This window comes from Beta vulgaris, chromosome 9, assembly GCF_026745355.1.
Source record: "Beta vulgaris subsp. vulgaris cultivar EL10 chromosome 9, EL10.2, whole genome shotgun sequence".
NCBI lineage: Eukaryota > Viridiplantae > Streptophyta > Magnoliopsida > Caryophyllales > Amaranthaceae > Beta > Beta vulgaris.
The window spans coordinates 6,269,058-6,276,870 of NC_079210.1; positions in this window are offsets into that span (position 1 = coordinate 6,269,058).

Consider the following 7,813-nt stretch of genomic DNA (forward strand, 5'->3'; position numbering starts at 1 on the left):
AACTGAGAAGTGGAAAATAGTAAAAACAAAAGTCTCCTACTGCTGATCTTATCCAAAAATAAGACTATTATATAATTTATACTAGAGTTAACAAGAGATAATGGCAAAAAAACCTTTTTATTTAAGTTTTCAACATCCCTTCAATAATATTAACATCAAAAATCCTAAAATTCAATTCTCAATCCCAAAATACTCGGATTTTTTTTGGCAATTAAAATTTCATATATTACCAAAAGCAATGTGATTAAAAAAGCTAATCACATGAGTTCAAACCAGCCAACCGCAACCAAACTAAGGTCTAAAAGCACCCTAGTGCAATACTAAGCTCTTTCTATCCATCTCAGTACATATGTAGCAGCTACTTCAAACAATATCTCTCTTACAACATAATAATGAAAGTCTTGGTCTTACGTTGCTTCCAGATAGCTTAAATAGATTATGAGAAGAACATCACATGCATTTTGCCTTTAGTCTTCCTAGCCATTCTCATAGCATACAACCCTTCATTATGGAATTTTCCAATAGTGCGCTGCACATTCCGTCTTCTAATCTCATCAGTTCATGTTGTAGCAGCATAGTTACACTTATAAAAGAGGTGTTGCACAAATGTTGGTGCATTTGAGCACAAGCAGCATGTGACATTGCATTATGTGCCTCAAGAGTGCAACCTGTCCACAGTTGCCAACCTATTATGAAGGGTAAGCCAAAGAATAAACATGCTTCTAGATGAAGCATGGTTATTACAGATCATTCTCTTCCAATCATTCTTGTCAAAAACTCCTAGGACCAGCTTATAAACTCTTTTAATTACAAACTTCGGCAAAAACTCTGTCAGCCCCCCAAGTCAGTCACCATATCCCTGGTCTGAATGATCTTCCTTAGAAGCCAGGAGCAATTGAAAGTGATGTTCATAGTAGCCACAACAGCTCTTTTAATATAGTAGGCATGGACCCACTTTACCCATATCTTGTCTCTCTTGAACTCAATTGCCCAAAGAAGCTTCATCAAGGCTACTTTATTCGAAATCTGCATATTTACTAAGTTTCCGCCACCACCACTCTTTGGGAGCTGAAGAATATTCCAAGCTACATGAGATTTCCTACCTTCCTCAGGATTGCCTGACCATAAGAACATCCTACAAACACTCTCCACAACTTTATCACTAGTATAATAACTGCTTATTGCTGCGGTGGTATTGCTGTGATTTTACCCATACGTAGCAATATATCACGTAAAAAGAAAAGGTAAAATATAAAATAAAGATATTGTTGCTGTTTCGGCCAAAAATCGCAGCAATATGATATCAATAGGATTTTTTTTGAAAAAAAGTTGACTTTGTCAAGAACTGCAGCAATATATTAAAAAATTTTTTTTTAATATATTATTGTGGTTCTTGAAAGAATCGTAGCAATATCATTAAGAAACATTAAAAAAAAAGTATAAAATGTCTGGAGTTGTCTTTTTCCTCACTTATCACTCATCCTCTCACACGCCGCCGTCTTCAGTCTTCACCCTCACTCCTCTCCCCCTTCACCTTTACCCTCACTCCTCTCACCCTTCACCCTAACCTTCACCCGCAAGGCGCAAACGCACCATCTTCGACCATGGCGAAACGCGCGACAACGAAACCACCATGGCGCAACAACGAAACCACCATGACGCAACAACGAAACCACCATGACGCACCATCTTCAACCATGGCGAAACGCGTGACAACGAAATCACCGTGGCGCGACAACAAAACCACCATGATGCGCCATCTTTGACCACGGTGAAACGCGCGACAACGAAACCACCATGGCGCGACAACGAAAGATGGTGAGTGATGAATGACGAACGGAGATCTGGTGGAGAGAGGGAAGAGGCGAACACGTGACAAATCCGACCAGATCTGTTTTTTTTTTTCCTTTTTTTTTGGGTATGTTTTTTCCCTTTTTTCGTTTTTTTTCCGTTTTTTTAGATCTGTAAATTTTTTGTTTTAGGTTTTTTTTCAGTTTCTTATTTTTTTAATATATTTTTTGTTTTTATTATATTTTTTTGTAATTAATCATTTAGTTATAACTGTTTTTTTTTATTTTTACTTTTTCATTTTACTTTTTGATATCTACATAGATATTCCATGCACAGAGTGAACAAGAAAGGAGAAAGAGGATTCCCTTGTCTGAGTCCTTTCTTTGCAGGGAAAAGTTCAGTAGGCATGCCATTAATCAAAATAGAATAAGACACACTCCTCATACAAACTATAATCCAGCCCACAAATCTACCATGAAAGCCAAGCTCCTTTAAAAGAGTCTCCAGAAAGGGCCATTCAACAGGATCATAAGCCTTTATTGTAATGTCCACTTTCATCAAGCATCTAGGAGACACTCTAGTTCTAACGTACCCTCTAATCAACGCAGTAGCAAGTAAAATGTTGTCTGCAATATGCCTATCTGGAATAAAACTAGATTGAGAATTATTCGCCACTTCTCCTATAACACCTTGTACCTTGTTTGTTAAAATCTTCGAAATGATTTTATACACAACAGAAAAAATAGGCAATAGGCCTAAAATCCTTGACCTGGTTTGCATTAGACACCTTTACACCAAAGTAACAACAATATTATTCATTGGGCCATGCATGAAAGAATTATTTTAAAATTCCATCACACCTCCCACCAAATCCTCCTTAATAACCTCCTAACCCCTTTTGAAAAAAATGAGAGCATTAAACCCATCCAAGACATGGGCTTTTGAGTTATCAATACCATCTAAAGCATTCTTAATCTCACTTTCACAAACATCCTTGATTAACTGAACACTAGAAGATGTGCTAAGAATAGGCCCAGCCAACTCTCACAGTAGTTAGATCAATTCAGGAAGAGACTAAGCACAAGAGCCTAGTAGATGTTTATAGAACCCAATGATCTCAGCAGTTGTATTATGTTTAGCAGTAAGGATATTACCATTGCCATCAACAAGCATAGCAATTCTATTCTTTGCATATCTAACTTTTGTGGTTGCCAAGAAAAATTTGGTATTGTTATCTCCCATCTTAAGTCAGGTTATTCTAGCCTTTTGCTGTAAAATGCTTTCTTCCACCTTAGACCAATGTTTCAGCTCACCTAAAATCTCTTTCTCCTCCTGATGAGCAACTGAGTGATATAACTCCCTTGTGACTGAATATGGTCAAGTTTCATCTCAACTCTTCAACCTTCAAACAAACTTTATCAAACTTATGGTGGTTGCATAGTTTGAGAGCTTTCTTAACAGCTTGAAGCTTTATCTGAACACTCTTAAGCTTGTAATCAGCCTAAACTGAACCCTAAGCTCTACCAACAACTCCAATAAAATCTTCATGATCTACTAAGGCATTGATGAATCTGAATGGTCTACCTCCCTCTTGTTTCCCAGCTTGCATATCAAAGATAAGGGGAGAGTGGTATGAAACTCTAATAGCTAAGTACTGCACTATAACTTCATTATACTTCATTAGCCAAGTATGATTTACAAAAGCTTTGTCAATTCTACTCACAACTCTGTCATCTCCAACACTACTATTGGACAAAGAGTAAAAGTTGCATGAGCTTTTAGCTTCCACCAAGCTAGTTGTGAGCCGAAATTTTTCAAAATCCACTGTCTCTGCATCACTAATCATAGTACCATTCAGCCTATCTATAAATTGACACAAAACATTAAAATTTCCTATGACAATCATAGGTTCTGCAGACATCACCTTACTACTCAAATCATTCCATAACCTATTCCACTAGTGGAAAAAACCTTATATGTCACTTAGTAATAGAAGCGGTTTTACAAAAACCACATCCGAAAAGCAACCAAAAATTGAGAGGGAAAAGATGAGAGGACAATCTGATGCGGTCCTTTGATGGACCGCATCAGTTTTTAGAAACTGATGCGGTTCCTTATCTATCGCATCAGATTTCAGTCCATAAAAATGAGTGTTCCAACGCGGCCCAACAAATACGGCCCAATTTATTTATCCCATCAACCCAACAAATATCGGCCCCTCATCTCTCACTCAATACAACTCATTCCTCTCCTCTCTCTCGTCACTCAACTGAACCCTAATCCCATTTCTCTCCCCTCTTCTCACTCAACTGAACCCTAATCCCATTCCTCCTCCACCCACGGCGCCCACTCATCTCTCGATTTGACCCTCTCCTCTCTCCTTCCTCGTCCCTCCTCCCTCCTCCCTCCTCCCTCCTCCCTCATCAACAACGAACCGCAACGACGAATTGAACCATAACGCCTCCTCAACGACGTACAACAACGCCTCCTTAACGACTAACTCGCAACGACAAACGAAGAGAAGAACCGTAACTTACGCGCCGCCATTCATTTCGCACGCCATTCGCAACGAGGAATGAAGCGTCGTTTTTAGTTTGATCTATTTTTTTAATTTTCCGGCTATTTTCTATAATTTATATTTCAAGTTAGTTTTAGTTCTTTTTTAAAAAAAATTTCGTTTATTTTCTGTAATTTATATTTTTAGTTAGATTTAGTTCTTTTTTAAAAAAAAATTCGTTCAATTTCTGTAATTTATGTTTTTTAGTTACATCTAGTTTTTTTTTTCGTTATTTTTACTTTTGGTTCTGTAATTTCTGTAAATTTCGTTACTTTTAGTTATTCTCGTTAAGTTTTTAGTTCGTTTTTTCGTTGTTGAATTGGAATTGTGTATGTATTTTTTTTTCGTTATTTTTACTTTTGGTTCTGTAATGCAGTGTTTTATTTTTTCATTTTTATGCTCTGTATTTTTTTCATTGTTGAATTGGAAGTTATTGGTATTCATTGTTATATTCATTGTTATGCAACTTTTTTTTTCGTTTTTTATGCTATGTAATTTTCGTTTTTTGGTTTGTTGTTATATTCATTGTTATTGGTAAAGGCAGCATTGTAATTTTTTTTTGACACAAACCACTAGTGGAAAAAAGCAGTAGGGCTGCGCTGAAAATGGTATGTAGGGCTGCGCTTTTAGAGGGCAGCCCTTTCCATCGCAGCCCTTCATTATTCAAGTAGGGCTGCGCTAGAAAAGCGCAGCCCTTCAAGACGAAGGGCTGCGCTTTTTTCATAAAGGCGCAGCCCTTCATGATAGGAAGGGCTGCGCCTTTTTGAAAAAAGCGCAGCCCTTCTTAATAGAAGGGATGCGCCTCCTTCACAAGCGCAGCCCTTCTTGCTAGAAGGGCTGCGCTAGTTTAAACTAGCGCAGCCCTTCTTAGTATAAGGGCTGCGCTATTTTAAACTAGCGCAGCCCTTCACTATAATTTTTTTTTTTTATTTTGCTTGCACACAGCAGCCTGCACATACCAGCAGCACAGCCTGCACCCACACACCAGCCCCAACCCCCACCCATAACCTCTCTTGGACAAGAAAAAAATGCAAATTGCAATACGATAATATATGACAAGTGGAGAAAGGTAATAATTAACTTCAAATATATTAAAATAATGTAAAAAGTGTACATAGGTGATAGAAACTAGCTAGTACATTATTGTTGGAGCGAAAATCTCATCCTATGCAATCATCGGTAATGTAGGACGCCAACTTATCCCGAACTTCGTCAATTTCTTCTTTGGTGAAGTTCCTGAAACGTGGTTTGGAACTAGCATAAACCTTGCAAAATAACCAACAAATAAACATATACAAAAAGTCAATCATTTTACCGTAGTTAGTACTTCTAAAAATGACATATATCTTCCCGAAATGGAATCAAAATCAAATGCAAGCCTAAAAGTCTACACACTAGTTATAATATATCTCATATAATCATGTTCAAAGAGAATTTGAGGTTAAATCACTTCATAACTACATTTTGGGAGCGAAAAGGCCAAATTAGGCCAAAATAGGCCGGAAATGGCCTTTTTCGTTCCCGAAATGCAACCAACAAGAAATTAAAGCCTAAAAGTCTACACACAAGTTATAATATATCTCATATAATCATGTTCAAAGATAATTTGGGGTTAAATCACTTCATAAATACATTTTGGGAGCGAAAAGGCCAAAATAGGCCAAAATAGGCCGGAAATGGCCTTTTCGTTCCCGAAATGCAACCAACAAGAAATTAAAGCCTAAGAATCTATATACTAGTTATAATATGCCTCATATAATCATGTTCAAAGAGAATTTGAGGTTAAATCACTTCATAATACATTTTGGGAGCGAAAATGCCAAAATAGGCCAAAATAGGCCGGAAATGGCCTTTTCGTTCCCAAAATGCAACCAACAAAAATTAAAGCCTAAGAATCTACATACTAGTTATAATATGCCTCATATAATCATGTTCAAAGAGAATTTGAGGTTAAATCACTTCATAACTACATTTTGGGAGCGAAAAGGCCAAAATAGCCCAAAATAGGCCGGAATTGGCCTTTTCGTTCCCGAAATGCAACCAAAAACAAATTAAAGCCTAAGAATCTACATACTAGTTATAATATGCCTCATATAATCATGTTCAAAGAGAATTTGAGGTTAAATCACATCATAACTACATTTTGGGAGCGAAAAGGCTAAAATAGGCCGGAAATACAAAAAACAACAATTGGAAACCTAAAAGTTACATACCTTTCGAAGATCAACAACATCTTTGCAATAGTTGACGATATCGAGCATGAACCTCATGACGTAATACCCACACGCAAGTCCACCTTCTTGTACCGGACACTAAAATTCACCAAAGATGCAATAAATGACATGTTATATGGTATTATGTGTTTGTATAAAAGGATGCAAAAAATATTACATGTTACCTCGACTAAATACCAAACAGGAGCTTTTCCTTGTCGAAGTCCAGATGAAGTAATCTTCTTCATCACACTACATCAATACACATTATTATAAGATTAGATGTACATTTAATATTTAATAAGCTAAGTGTGCATATATAGTTTCAATTAGGCTACCTATTTAACAATGATTTGACTAGTAAGGACCGTATTGTTCCTTTACGCAAAGAATCAAAGTGGTAGACTTCGTTACTTGACACACATATTGCAATGAGTGTCCAATGGTTCCTACAACAATAAAAATAATGTTATTGTTATCGTAGAACAACTAATAGGTCAATTTAATTAATTAAAAAGTCAGTTTAGAAGCATACGATTCAATGTAAGGAAGAAGAACGATCTTATATCCAAGACGAGAACATGCGTTCAAAGAATCCTTGAGATATACTTTACCTCTTTTTCGTTTTGTACGCAACTGTCATCTCGTACAAAGCTTGGACATAACCAACCAAAGATTGGCTGACTAGATCGCCTCACATCATTGTATAATAGCCTGAGAATTCATATTGATAAAAATAAAACTTACTTATTATGGAAGTTATTATTAGTTGGATTGAATACTACTTAATTAATAAAGTATTACCTCATGAATGTTTGTATCATGGAAACATTCAACTCTTCCCCAAGTAAGAATTCTTTAATATCATCCTTAGAAATGAAGGTCGATGTTTCCTCATCAATGTAGTGGAATTGGTGGTGCGACAACTTAATCTCAATCATTGCTCATCGGCTGCATCACTAATGCACTCATGTAGCCAGAAGCACGGTTTAGTAAGGCGTTGCACCACCTCCATATCCGTAATGAGTGGATACTTTGCTAAGAATTCGTTCCCACTTGGGCACGTCGGCCTCCCTGAGGTGAAGCTACCTTCTTTCCCTTCCTGTCGGCCTTCCCCGAACCCTAGTAATTAGTTAAATTAAAAGATATTACTGACAATCATATATAGGAACTATAAAAGAAAACTATGTATATAACTTATGTTAGAGATTGTACCTGATATGCTAACCGCACCAATGCACGCGCATAGAAT